Here is a 15258-nt window from a genome sequence, read left to right as displayed (position 1 = left end):
GCCTCAGACACTTCCCAGCTGTGTGACCCTGGGCAAGTCACTTGACCCCCATTGCCCACCCTTACCACTCTTCCACCAAGGAGCCAATACACAGAAGTTAAGGGTTTAAAATTTTTTTAATTAATATTAAGACAGAAAATAAGAGTTTAAAATAAATAAAATAAAAATATGGGCCAGAAGAGACAGGGAATGATAGCAGCTGTTACCACACAAGAGATGGAGGGATGAGCCCTGGAAATGGTTATGTTGGGCTACAAGCTTGATAGGAGTTAGCAGTGCAATATGGCTATTGTCATAATAGCCATGACAATATGACCATGTCATAAAGATTTATTGTTGTTGTTCAGTCATTTCAGTCATGTCCTACTCTTCGTGACCTCATTTGGTGTTTTCTTGACAAAGACACTAGAGGGCTTTGCCATTTCCTTCTCCAGCTAATTTTATAGATAAGGAAAGTGAAGCAAATGGGGTTAAGTGACTTGCCCAGGGTCCCACAGCTAGTAAGTGTCTGAAGCTAGATTTGAACTCAGGAAGATGAGCCTTCCTGACTCTGGGTCTGGTGTTCTACCTGCTGTACCACCTACCTACTCCATCATAAGGATTAGAATTTACAATCCTTAAAATGGTACATCATTGTGAGATGGGAGGGGATGGGATGGCATGGGGGGCATCTGGGGCTATGATTTCTTTGGCATAGAGGACTCCCCAAAAGAAATGCCCTTAACCCATGGAGATCAGCACCTGCTTAGCAACTTATAGCCTGGAGGCACTCAAAGACTGAGCCGACCCAATAAGTGTCAGAGGCAAGCCTTGAACCCATATTGTCTTGACTCTGAGGCCAACACTCTATCCACTGGCCTATTTGAGTTATGGCCATTATTGTTATTATTTTTAAATCTAGTGCAAGAAAGGAAAACCATTTGGAAAAGCTTGTATTAGTTTTCCTTTCTTGCACTAGATTTAAAAATAATAATAGCCTTGGACTCAGGATGAGCTCAGTTCAAGGTATATAAAAGCTGTGTAACCATTGGCAAGCCATTAAACTCTCAATGCTCCTCCAGTGAGGCAAGACTGTAAGTTGAGGGTAAGTTAGCCATCTGTCTAGGTAGATGGAGTTTCCACACTGGGATATCTCTATAAACACTAAAATAACCAAAATAACCTGGACCCAAAATGGCAAGCTTCTACTTCAATATTTAAGGGATTTATGATTTCATCAGCATCCCACTATTGATGGGAAGCAGGACTGGTCTGTGTCCTAATAGATAATCACAAGTTCCTAGAAAATTGATTATGGTGTCCATCCAGGTCCAGAAAAGACCCCAGAGGTCTTCTAGTCCAGTATCTTTGTTTTCCAAAGGGCAACTGAGAGCCAGGGGGGGGAATAAAAATGCTTTATCCAAGGTCACATAGGGATCAAGTCTTAGAGGCAGAATTTGAACCTGGGTCTTCTAACTCAAAAAACAGTGAGTGCTCTTTCTACTGTATCGTACCGTCACCCTTAATCATTGAAAGTTACCACAACTTGTCTATGGCTAACCAAGTGATGGGCTTCTCCAAACTCAGCCTAACTGGTCCTCAGATGAAAGCCAGATCACCTGCCTCCAGGATCATCTGCAAAGCCAGCATGTGCATGCCACTGGTCTAACCTCCAAGAGCCCAGACCCATCTCCAGGCCAAGCTAATGAAAAAATGCAACACAGGAGGGGGGCAGCTGGGTAGCTCAGTGGATTGAGAGCCAGGCCTAGAGACGGGAGGTCCTAGGTTCAAATATGACCTCAGACACTTCCCAGCTGTGTGACCCTGGGCAAGTCACTTTCCAATTGTCTAACCCTTGCCACTCTTCTGCCTTAACCAATACTTAATATCAATTCTATGACAGAAGATAAGGGTTTTAATTTTATTAATGCAATATAAGGCTGCACAACTAAAGCTTGGCTGCCACATTGCACTGCTAATTCCAATCAAGCTTGCAGCCCACCATAACCACTTCTAGTCCCCACCTCTCTTGTGTGGCAATATCTGTTACCCTGCCTGTCTCTTCTCTTCCATATTTTTAAGTTGATTTTTCAAACCTAATACCGTGAACAATGCTTTGCATACAGTAGATAACTCGGTGCCCTGAACAAGGGAAGTGATCCCCTCGCTGTCAATCCCTGATGACAGCCAGAATATTAGGCCCAGTTGGGACAGGGCATATTTTCAGCAGGTTACCAATGGCTTGAGAATGTCCAAAGGAGGATGACTGAAGGGAATGGAACTCACGCCTAAAGGACGAATCAAAAGAGCTAAAAATAAAAAAAAAATTTAAATTTAAAAAATTTAAAAAAAATTAAATTAAAAAAAATTTTTAAAAAAAGAGCTAAAAATATTTACCCTGAAAAAAGATTTTGGAAGAGGAGTTGGGGGGGGAGGGGAGAAAAGGGCACACTCGCTGTCCTTAAATCACTGAGGAATTATGATATGGAAAAAGGTTGGGATTTACTCTGCTCAGTCTCAGAGGTCATAACTAGGATTAAAGGGGGGAAATTATAGGAAGACAAATTCTACCTCTCCAAAAATAGAATTTCTCAAGTATTCGTGTTAACTCAAAAGGAAATGGGATGCCTTCCGAGGTAATAAGTTCCCCATCAAGAGGAGACTCACTGACCCCTTGATGGAGTGGTATAGAAGGGTACAGACTAGACCAGATGACCTCCAAGGCCATGTTGGTGTTCTAAGATGTAAAAAAGGTGCCAGTGCCGTAGCCTGCCAGCCACAGAATCATATCCAATTGAATGACAAGAATGTTCTTTTGAGATCTTCTTTTTCCCCCTCGACAGATGTTAAAAGGCTTCCTGAAAGCAAAGGACAATTGAACTCCCTCGGCAGGATGGGTCATCTAGGGAGAAGTACTGGAATGAAAAGGAAATATCTTTCTGGAGATCAAAGGCTATACACCAAGTGTCTATCCAGGCCGACACCCGGGAAAGCAATCTTCTTTTCCCTGAGACTGTGAGAGGAGCTCGTGTCACACACGCTGCTCCCTGTGACAAGGCAAGAGGTTTGGAGCTGACGGGGACTGAGACAGAGTTTTGACTTAAGGTTGTGTGATTAATTCCATCCTTGGTCCCTGAAGAAGTTTGGTCTACCAAGGGCTGAGGAACGTGGCATCATTGGATACGGGACCACTGAGTCTTAAATTGAGATATCATCAAATCCAACCATCTCCTTTAACAGATGAGGAAACTGAGGCTCAGAAAATGTAAGTGACCTACCTAAGGTCACAGAGAAATTAGTTCTGGACTTTAAGGCAGAAGGAGAGGTAGAATAGCATCAGATTATGATAGAGGAATTTCAGAGTTCATGAGCATAGGTGTGGTACAGTAAGATGAAGGCTACAAACCAGTTCTATGCATAGCTGTGCTGGAATAGGTCATGAGAAATGAGTCCATTGGGGAATTAGGAGGTTGGGGGTTTGAGGTGTGTGTTGAACCCTTCTAGTAAAGAGGGAAGGAATTGGGGAGAAGAAAGATGGTGATCCAGACATTGAACTCACTGAGGAAGAAAAGTGACCTAAAGGTCAATAGCCAACTGAGCTTTAATTGGGTGATAAAAATGAATCTGGAAAGAGAAGAGGATTCTAGGTGATGCTAGAAGTGGCAATGGGGAGCAATTTAGAATTCAGGCCTCCTCCCAGAACCAGTGAGTTGGGGTTATCAATGAAGGCAGCCAGTCCTGGAAAGGGCCACCAGAGAAGCCCTGCCATCAGAAGAGAACTAGGTCTTGGTACCAGGTTCTGGGGTTACAAAGATGAAAATAAAAAAACAGGCCTTCACCTCAGGAACCTTTCATTTCACCTGGTGACACAATATTAATGTGTATGCATTCTGGGCAGCTAGGTGGCTCAGTAGAGAAAGAACCAGACCTAGAAGATGGGAGGTTCTGGGTTCAAACTTGATTTCAGACACTTCCTAGTTGTGTGACACTGGGCAAGTCACTTAACCCTGATTGCCTGCCTCTTGCCACTCTGCTTTCTAAGACTGATACTAAGACAGAAAGGTAAGGGTTTTAAAATATGTGTGTATCTGTGTGTGCATTTGTTTTATATAATATATATATACATATATATATATAACATATACCAATCAATAAATAAATACAAATAACTTGAGGAAGGAGAGAGATCTACCAGCAATTTGGGGGAAAGGGCAGGAGAGGCATGCAGGGAAGGATTAACAGAGATGGTAGCAGCTAAACTGAGACTCTCAGGACAACCAGGATTCCAAGATGCAGAGGAGACCAATGTGAAGTTTCAGAAACAGGAGATAGAATCTCAAGTTCAAGGAATCTCAAGAAGGCCAGTCTGATTGGAGGAGAGAGGATGTGGAAGGGAGGAATGTGAAGGACTTTAAATGCCAGAATAAGGAAAAACTGGAAGCAGCTAAAGATTCAAGAGCAGGAGAGAATCCAGGGAGGTAGGAAGATGATGTTTGGAAGTTCCAAGCCATCCAGGTGGAATAGCCAACAGGCCGTTGGTGGTGCAGGCAGGATTAGGGCTGGATCTACATATCTGGAAATCATCTGCATGACATCCCCAGGTAGGTCTGTGGGGAAAGAGCATTTCCCCTTCTGTTTCCTCTTTTCCATTCTAATTGGCTGTTTATCTCTGTTCTTAACACACATTGGATTTAAAAATTATCCCACTTAGCCCTTACCGCTCTTCTGCCTTAGTATTGATAGTATTGATTCTAAGACAGAAGGTAAGGGTTTAAAAAAGATAGCTATCCCAATGCCAGTTCTTCTCAATAACTCACAATTTTGAGAATTGGGAAAATAATACAAATTTGGATTTGGTGTAAGAAAAATCTTAAGAACTCTCTGACTATATGATGGGCTGCCTAGAAAGGTGGTGAGTTCCCCATCCCTGACTGTCTCCAAGCATAGGACAAATGAATATTTTTTTATAGATGTTACAGAGGAGATTCCTGTACAGGCTGACCTTGATACCCTTTGAGATACCTTCTAACCCTGAGTATTTGTAATTCTAAGTTGGCGAGGAAAGAGGATGGAGGCAATGTGATAAGGGAGGAAAGGGGCCAGACTTGGTCAGTCAGAAGATCTGGGTTCATATCCCAGCTCTTCCTACCTACCTATATGACATGGGGCAAGTTTTTGGCCTCTCTGGGCCTCAGTTTCCTCACCTATAAAAATGAGATGATTGAACTAGATGACCTTGGAGGTCCCTTCTAGCTATAAAGTGATCATCTTCCTACAGTATATATCCTCTAAGACTCTCCCTGATTGAGATTCTGTGTTGCATCCTGACCCCACTGACCTTCCCACTCCATATCTGCTTCCCAGAAGATTCCAAGAAATGGGTACTAACCATGACATCACTGCCGGGCCAGCCTCAGGAATGAAGGAAGGCAGGGGAGGTCGACCTTGTAGATCTTGACCCTGAGCCGCCTCTCTGCTCAGGCCTGGCCGGCTGGGACCCAGGCAGATAACATGCCTTGGAGGCTATTCTCAGACTAATTCCGGCTAATGTCATGCATGACGAGTTAACCTCGATTTGATCCGTCCTTTAGAGATTTATCCATCAATAAAGGCATTATTACCCCTCTGATGATAGTTAGTATCATTTATGGGAATTGTCTATTGATGGACACACTTAAAGGAGGATGTTTATGTGCTGAACAATCACATAGCTTACTTCTCCAATAATCACGGGATCGATTTTGGTGGGGAAAATCCAATGGAAAGACTTTCTTTTAAAGATGGTGCCCTCCCTCTAAAACATCCACAACAGCTTCTCCTTGCGCCAAAGTTTTAGGCTCTCTCAAATACTACGGGCACTCAGGGCTTCCTGGAGGAAGTCGAGTCTGGAGTCCCAAAGGAAAATGTAGGTCAGAATTGAGATGAGGAGTTTTCCTTCATTAGTTCTCCCAAGCAGATGTCAAATCTCCTTTGACTAAAATTACCCTTTGAAGGCAAACACTGTGTTTTAGTCACTTTTGTGACTACTGTAATACTAAGTACAAGATTTATCCCGCAGACAGCAGGGACATAATAAATGTTTGTTAAAGTGAATTCATCTTATTCATTTAACACTCATGACTATATATATAAGGCACTATGTTCAGGCCTGGGGGGGGGGGTCAAGGTCAAAAACACCACAGATGCTGCCATCAAGGAGTTTGGCATGTGAAGGGCATCCACAGAAGAATGGAGGAGGACACCATTTTTTTTTTCTGTCTTAGACTTGACACTAAATACTGGCTCCAAGGCAGAAGAGTGGTAAGGGCTAGGCCATGGGGGTTAAGTAACTTATCCAGAGTCACACAGCTAGCAAGTTTCTGAGGTCAGATTTGAACTCAAGATCTCTTATTTCCAGACCTGACTTTCAATCCACTAAGCCAGCTAGCTGCCCCCAAAGATATCTTTTGAAAAGCCAGAACTTCGTTGTATCTTCTTTCAGCCACAAAGGAATCAAAGAAATGCTGGGTAGGGTCACTTAGCTGTGATTTCTAAGGAGTCCCAAATAGCCTTCACTTCTGGGCAGGGCTGTCCTCACCCTTATGGTCACATAGAGCAGCCAAGGAGAAGCTTAGAAAGAATCGATGAAATCTCCTCATCAATGGAAATCCTAATTCTATGAGGTAACATTAAGCTGGGAAATGGTGGTGAAGAAACCCCTTGATGTGTTACAGATTTGAGGACTGGCAAGGAAATTAATATCCTAATCTGATTCCCTCATTTTACAGCTAAGGAAACAAAGGCCAGGAGCAGTAAAATCACTTGCCCAAGGTCACAGAGTCGTAAGTGGCAGAGACAAGATTTGAACCAAGAGCGGCTGAATACAAATCCAGGCTATCGTACTGAGATACCTCCAAGCTAAGGTCTACTTTGATGGCAAAAGCATTGAATTTGGAGTCTAGAGTTTGTGAGCCCAACCTACAAGGAAGGAAGGCTTCCCTCCAAGGCAAATCTCTACCCAAAATTCCAGAATGAATTGCTCTGGGTGGACACAGGCCATGAATGAATCATTTGCATCTTATGTGAGACTAAAAAGAAAGGAAGGCAAAGCTTGCCAAAGGTCCCACCCTGAACAGGGAGCAGAGTCAGGTCTCATATCCTGACTCTGGCCCTGGATTTGAAGTCAAAGAACCTGGTTTCAGATCTAGGCTCTTATTATTAGCTATGGAAATAGAGTATCAGCCACTTGAAGGCAAAAATTGGTTTTTTTGTTTTGTCTTTGTATTTTTGGCGCTTTGAGGCTAGTAGTGGTTTGCACAGAGTTGGTATTTAATAATTGTTGGTTGAATGAAGCAATCGATCAGTTAGGGACTTGGGCCAGTCCCTTCCTCTTTCTGGTCCTTTTCTTCCTCCTCTGTAAGATGAAAGGATGTGTAGCTAGATGACTTGTACAATCATTTCAAGCTCTAAATCCTAGGGACTCTAGGACCTATTTATGATCCTAAAAACACACACACACACACACACACACACACACACACACACACACACACAAATACTCCAAACCTTAGTTTTCACCTCTATAAAATGGCAATGATATCTGCTGGGAAGAAAATACTGTCAATTTTAAAGTGCTATGAAATTAAAGTCATTATCATTATTTCCAATTTTTGTTTTTGTTGTTTGGTCTCTCTCTGGAACCTCTAGTAGTCCCTGGAAACTTCTTGGGACACTGTCCAGAAGCTATTCCAGCAATGGCCAGTTAAGGCATCCATTCTTCCCAGTCCAAATGGTTTCCTCAAGACCTCAGATGCTCTAACTCTTCCAGGATCCCTTCAAAGTCAAGGGGTCCTATCTCAAGACTCTGGAAGGGTCAGAATGTTTAAGCCCCATTTTTTTAGCTAGTAATTGGTCATTAGATCAGATTAAACTGAAAGGAACCTAGGAGATCATCATTTATTCCAATGTTTTCATTTTATGGAAAGGAAAATGGGGACCCAGAATGGAGGCATGACTTGCTCAGAGTTGCTACACAATAAATAGGAATCATACATAAGACCTGAATTCAGGTTCTCTGACTCCAGAGACATTGGTCATTCCATGGTCCTACCATGTGGAAACCCAAAGATGCCCTTCTCCCTTACGATGCTGGGCTTCTCACTGGCAGGTTCTCTCTTCTTAGCTTTGCAGGATTTGAGTATTTCTCCTCTTTCTCATTTCTACAGTTTACTGGGTGAGCAGACATGAATAAGCCTGGTGATTTCGAGGTCTATGGATTCCATGAAGTTCCCCTTCTCCCCCTACAAATTGCTATCCCAATGGATGTCCTTCAAAGATTTGAAGGCAGAAATCGAGGTGCATCAAAAAAATGAAGTGCTTGTTGTTGCTGTGTAGTCATTTTTTTCCCCAGATATGTCCAACTCTTCCTGAGGCCATTTGGGGTTTTCTTGGCAAAGACACTTGAGTGGTTTCCCATTTCTTTTCCAGCTCATTTGACAGATGAGGAAACTGAGGCAAACAGGGCTAAATGACTTGCACAGGGTCAAACAGCTAGGAAGTACAAAAGGTCACATTTGAACTCAGTCCTTCTTGATTCCTAATCTAGACCTCTATCCTCTATGACACCAAAATGCCCTATAACAGTAACAGCTCCTCTTTCCTCTGGGATTTATGGTTAATAAAGAGTTTTCTCATAACTGCCCTGTGATCAGGGAGTAAAATATTATTATTTCCATTTTACAGATGTCACCACCAAGGCAAAATAGAGTAAGGTATCTAACCAGATTTCTTGAAACTCGATGCTTATTCATGATTGGATCGCCAATCATGAATAAGCATCAAATTTCAAGCCCAGATTGTCTCCTTCCAAGAAGAGTTCCACTACCCACTACCACTGCTGCCCAGGAGTCTGCGATGCCAAAATCCCAGGTCTCAAATGTAGAGAGCAAATGTAGACTGAGGTTTCTAACTTTTAGTGTGCTTTCTGTAGGGAATGGAATCCCCAAAGGAAACTTCATAAACTGGATATGAATGAATTTCTTACTATTGATGACATCTTCTTCCTCCCTTCCTCCCTTTCCCCCCTTTTCCAGGTTCCTGCCAGGCTGGTCTTCTTCCTCTCTCTGATCTCCAAGCCTTTGCTCAGGGCATTCCCCATACTTCCTTCTACCCTCCTTTTCAACCTGATATGCATTCTCCCCTCCCTGACCTCACCAAATCTCCACATCATACTGATCTCTCCTTTTCCAGAACTCCCATTGCACAGGATTTGAAGACTCTGTTCCATTATCCAGTTCGTTATCCCAGGGCTGGAAACCTGGGCTCAGTTCGGTGCCATGTGCAGGACCCTCTGAAACTGGGGCAGAGGCTGCGTTTGGGAGACAGGATAGGATGCTCACAGGGATGCCACTTCACCGAGACAGCTCCTGGATCTCACACCTAGCATCCCTAGCCATGACATACACCTCTGGCTACTGGAGGAGAAACTGGGACATCCACAGCTACACTTTGTATTCAGTAACCATTGGCGATCTTAGTTCTCTCTGAAGCTAAACTAGAGAGCTGAACAGAGCTGTTTCCTTCTATTAATTCATTCTCCTGCAATTTTCCTCCATTGGGGTTGACCGGGGTGTGTGGAGTCAGCAAATAGGCTAAAGGATGATTGGCTTCAGATGGAACTCATAGAAAGAGGGCATCAGGGTGTCGAATCATGGAGTCTCTGAAAGAGACTCCCTGTGGGACCTTGGGCAAGTCATTAACCTTTCTGGGGCTCAGTTTCCTCCTATGTAAAATCTCCAAGCCCCTAAAGGTCTCTTCCCACTCTAAATTTATGTTCCTGTGACCTTACAGGGAATCAGGAGCCTTGGGGTCCAACCCTGACTCTGACACCTTGAGCAAATCACTTCCCTCTCTGACCTTAGCTTCCTCATCTGCATAATGGAGATAATAATCCTTACACATATACACACATACACAGGCTCCATCCACAGGTGTTATAAGGATAAATCAGCCCAACATACTGTATTTACTGAATGCCTACTGTGTGTCGACCCTGTAGGACACCCCCCAAAATAAGACTGAACCATAATAAAGGTATGCAAGCTTTAAGAAGGTATATAGCCAAGGTCCATACATGGCAGGTGATGGGCAAATGTGTTGCTTAACTCTAACATTATTATTACGTGGGAAAGTGGAAAACCTTCCCCTGATGATAAGGAAGACTCTATGAAATTCATGGATTTAGAGCCAGAAGGCACTTTAGAAATCATTTAGCCCAACTTCTTCATTTTACAGATGGAGAAACTGAGGCCCAAGGAGATGACCCAATGTGCCCTTAGTTTATCTTCATGTCCCCTGTCCTATGCACAGTTCTTATACATAGCAAGTGCTCATTTTGGAGTTCAGTATCATTATTGCAGAAAGCTCTGATGAGAACATAATTATAATTGACAGGGCTCCTTGCACACAGTAGGTTCTTTTTTAAAAAAACAAAACCATACTTTCCATCTTAGAATTAACACAGTGTATTGGTTTTAAGGCAGGTTAGGCAATGGGGTTTAAGTGACTTGTCCAGGATCACACAGCTAGGAAGTGTCTGAAACCACATTTGAACCCAGGACATCCATACAGTAGGTTCTTAATCAAAGTTTGCTGAATAATTTTATTTTTTTAATCTTAAGAATTTTAAGCCCATGTTCTTAAAATGTCTTACAATGTGGGGCAAGGACTGAGTCTTTTTTTTATACCCCTCAGAGCCTAACACAGCCTACCACAATAGATGCTTAATAAATATTGAATAGACTACAAAGAGTAACAGAAAGAATTCTGAGTTTAGAGCCAAGATGCTTGGGTTTGAATCCCAGCTATGCCATTAACTACCCAGGAGCCTCTATAGGCCTCAGTTTCCCCCAATGAAAAATGAGGAGTTTGAATGGAATTAGCTCTAAGGCCCCTTTCCAGCTCTAAAACCTAAGAACCTCAAAATTGCCCCAGCCACAATTCTGAAAACCGGAGTTGTTCGATGAACTTTGGTGCCCCCAAGTGGCCGTCAGGGGAATGGCAGAAGGCTTGCTCTTTCAATCTCCTTGCTAGTGCTATTTGCCTAAGGACGTTCTGGAGGGGCTGAAAGAGGCTCGCGGTCCCTAGCAAGGAGCGCAGAGTGTGGCTGCCCCCTAGTGGCAGTTTAAGGGCTGCACAAGTCACGCTTTCCTCGCCTGTCTCGCAGAGCCAGGGAGTCTGGCTTGTATTTCTATGAACCGGGACAAAGTGGGAAGGAGGTGAGAGAAGCAAGATAACTTCTGCTGTGTCTGGCATAGACTTTCAAGGCTGGAAAGGGCTTTAGGTCAATCGCAGAATGTCCTATCTGGAAGGGATCTCGGACTATGAAACAGAATGATGGGTCCTGAGAGACCCGAGGAGCTGTTAAGTCCAACTCCCTCCTTTTACAAGTGGGGAAACTGAGGACCAGAGACGCTCTCCATACACACACGCGCATTCCAACAGCCTTTTCTGCTAATCAAGGAGCAGATCTCCACCTGGACCTACTAAAGAGGCTGGGGAATCTTCTGGCCAAGAGAAGTCAGCTTCCCATGAGGGGTGTTAGGAGGTGGGTACCCTAGCTCAGCAGGATGGGGAGCAAAGACTTGCAGGACAGAGTCATCATTAGACTGGGAGGGAAATACTATAGGGAAGTCCTGAATTTAGAGCCCAGAACCCTGTTTTCATGTTCCAAACCTGTTACTTTCTAGTTGTGTGACCTTGGGCAAGTCCTTTCCCTTCCTTTGACCCTCCATTTCTTCATCTGTACTATAGGGACAGCAATGATACAAATATAAAGTCTTTTGTCTGAAAAATTAATCCATTCAAGGAGGGAGCATCCAGCACCCCTTGAAGATGGATAGCTCATTCCATTTGGGGGCAATTTTAACTCTTGGGAAGTTTCTTCCTGGTAACAATCCTAAATCTGTCCATTGCTCCTAGGTGGCACAGCAGATCATGCCCGTACTCAAGTCAGGAAGATTTGAGTTCAAACCCAAACTCAAACACCTACTAGCTGTGTGACCCTGGAAAAGTCACTCACTCCTGTTTGCCTCCATTTCCTCATCTGTAAAATGAGCTGGAGAAGGAAGCAGCAAACCACTCCAGTATCTCTGCTAAGAAAACCCCAAATGGGGTCACAAAAAGGCAGACTCAACTAAACACTACCGTAGTTCTGCCCTCTGGGGCCAGAAGAAAGAGCCGCAAGTAATGAGTAGAAGCCGCAAAGAGGCAGATTTCAACTCATTGGCTATGAAGTTTGGGGTTTTAAACATGAATCAGTCCCAGTTACCTATATGTGTAGCCCCCCAGAGTTTCTCTCCAAAATATCTGGTGCTGTGAATTCTGGAACTGCTGTGTCTTGCAGGGCAGACACACATTAAAAAATAACTTTTGTTATAGGGGCAGCTAGGTGGCTCAGTGAGGGAGATCCTGGATTCAAATTTGACCTCAGACACTTCCTAGCTGGGTGACCCTGAACAAGTCACTTAACCACTCTTCTGCCTTTGACCCAATACTTTGAATTGATTCTAAGAGGGAAGACAGGGGTTTAAAAAAAATGAGTTATTTTGTTTTTATATCAGTTATTTCTGGGGAAGGGAGTCTTCAGAAAGAGCACATTAGATGTTAAAAGATCTCTCATCTCAGGAGTCAATTTTATGATTCAAAGGGAAGGAAAGGAGATGAATTCCTCTCAAAAGGTGGCTCTGTGTGTGTTTGTGTGTGTGTGTGTGTGTGTGTGTGTGTGTGTGTGTGTTTTGTGTCTGAAGTCTTTTCTAGCCTAGATATTCTGGTTCTCCCACATGAGAATTATAAAACCTGATATTCATATAGTGCTTTTAATCCTTCTTTATAGTTGGACCCCCCTAAAACTACATGACCCAGAATGCTTTTCCTTTTTCTGTACGTGCATCCTTACATTGTTGGTATATAGTTTCAGTTTCTCCTCCCACTCTCTCTCTTCCATTTGGGTGGTTTGGGTGAACTCCCTCTCGACTTTAACTTTTTTAGTTTCCCTTTTGCTTCAGGTTTAAATTTAATAAATCTTATTAAATATAATATTTGGAGTATATTTTACATTAATTTTAATCTCTACACTTCCAAAGTTCATAGACTTGCAGATCTCAAATTGGAAGCTAGCCCTTCAGTGTCCATCTCATCCATTTTACAAATAAACAGAAACCTTGGGAAATTAAGTTGATTTGTCTAAGGTCACACAGGTAACAAATCAGGATTTGAACTCAGTTCCTCTGACTCCAAAACCTGGCTCTTTCAATTGCATAACTATCTCATGATCCTTACATCAGCTCTATTCATGGGATAAGGTTTAAGATGCCCATTTTACAGACAAAGAAAGAAACACAGAACTTCAGCCACTTTTCTGGTTTTTGCTACTGAGTCAGGATCCAAATCCAAGACTTCTGGCTCCCAGATCAGTGGTTCTTTTCACTGCAATAGATTATCCTTTAACTTCAGGTTTGTCTCATTCATAGCCATGCAAAGAGACCTGGATTCAGAGGGAAGCTGAGTCTGCCACTTAACTACCTGTGTGTCCTTGGGAAAGTCATTTAACCTTTGTGGTCCTTAGTTTCCTCATTTGTAAAATTAAGAGATTGGAAAAGAAGCTTTCTAAAGTCTCTGGGTCTCTCTCACTGGACGAACCTCTGATGCTGATCTCATTCTATGAGCTGGCATCTCTCTACTGTTTCCTGACCAAAGATTCACTCTGCTTATAGTACCCCACCCCCAGACCCTCACACCATGACCCTGTTGGGCACTTAAAACCCATCGCCATCTGCCTCCATCCTGCCCTTCCAGAATGACTGCATTTTCTCCTCAAACTCATGGTTCTAGCCTCACTGATGCCTTGCCACTGCCTGGACAATCTTCTTTTTTTTTAAACCCTTAACTTCTTTGTATTCGATCATAGGTGGAAGAGTGGTAAGGGTGGGCAATGGGGGTCAAGTGACTTGCCCAGGGTCACACAGCTGGGAAGTGGCTGAGGCCAGATTTGAACGTAGGACCTCCCGTCTCTAGGTCTGACTCTCAATCCACTGAGCTACCCAGCTGCCCCCCTGGACAATCTTCTATTGCTAAGACTTGCCATCTTCCCTCCAGGTTCAGGCCAAGCACCCCCTCCTAGGCTAGGGCTGACGTCATGTCCTTTCCCACCTCCAGTTGCTTGTATACTGTCCCTCAGATTACTCCTCACTTACTCTGTAGTGATCTTATATTTTCTTGTCTGAGTAAATAAACATTGTTTCTCAATAGAAAGGAAGCTCCTTGGGGCCAGGGATAGGTTCCTTTTCTGTCTTTCTTTTCCAGTCACTTAGCCCAGAGGTAGCTGGTGGTCCAATGGATGGTACACTGGTCCTGGGGTCAAGAAGATCTCAATTCAAATCCAGCCTTTGGCATTCACTCGCTCACCAAGTCCCTTCGCCTCTGCCTCAGTTTTCTTAACTATAAGATGAGAATCAGAATATACACCTACCTCCCAGGTTTGATGTGAAGATCAATGGGATAATATTTTAAAAGCCCTCAGTGCTGTGCCTGGTACGTAGTTAGTTATACATAAAGGACCAAAGAGAGTCACTCTGCTGAGGTCGATTTGCAGTGTGTCCACCTGATCAAATCAACACACGTTTGGAAGGTTTTACTATAGGTTGGACACAAATCGCCCATATGAACATTTGGGAAAGAATCTGATATACAGTAGGCTCTGTATAAAGATCTACTCCCTCCCATCGCTCCCTTCCCTGGCCCTTAGATTTTCTGGATAAAAGAGGTTGCTACTATTATCCCACTTTACAGATCAGAAAAGGAGGCTCAGAAAATATCATGCCATAAGTATCCAAGAAACATTTGGAAGGGGGCAGTTAGGTGGCTCATTGGATTGAAAGCCAGACCTAGAGACCAGAAGTCCTGGGTTCAAATCCTAGCCTTTACCACTCTTCTGCCTTGGAACCAATACTATCCATTCTAAGACAGAAGGTAAGGATTTGAGAGAGAGAGAAAGAGAGGGGAGACAGAGGCAGAGACAGAGAGAGACAAAGAGAAAGAGACAGAGACAGAGACAGAGAAAGAGAGAGACAGAGAGAGAAAGAGAAAAAGAGAGAGAGAGAGAGAGAGAGAGAGAGAGAGAGAGAGAGAGAGAGAGAGAGAGAGAGAGAAGACAGAGAGAGAGAGAGAGAGAGAAAGAGGAGACAGAGAGAGAGAGAGAGAGAGAGAGAGAGAGAGAGAGAGAGAGAGAGAGAGAGAGAGAGA

Source organism: Gracilinanus agilis, chromosome 6 (assembly GCF_016433145.1).
Source record: "Gracilinanus agilis isolate LMUSP501 chromosome 6, AgileGrace, whole genome shotgun sequence".
Lineage (NCBI taxonomy): Eukaryota > Metazoa > Chordata > Mammalia > Didelphimorphia > Didelphidae > Gracilinanus > Gracilinanus agilis.
This window is presented reverse-complemented; position numbering follows the sequence as displayed.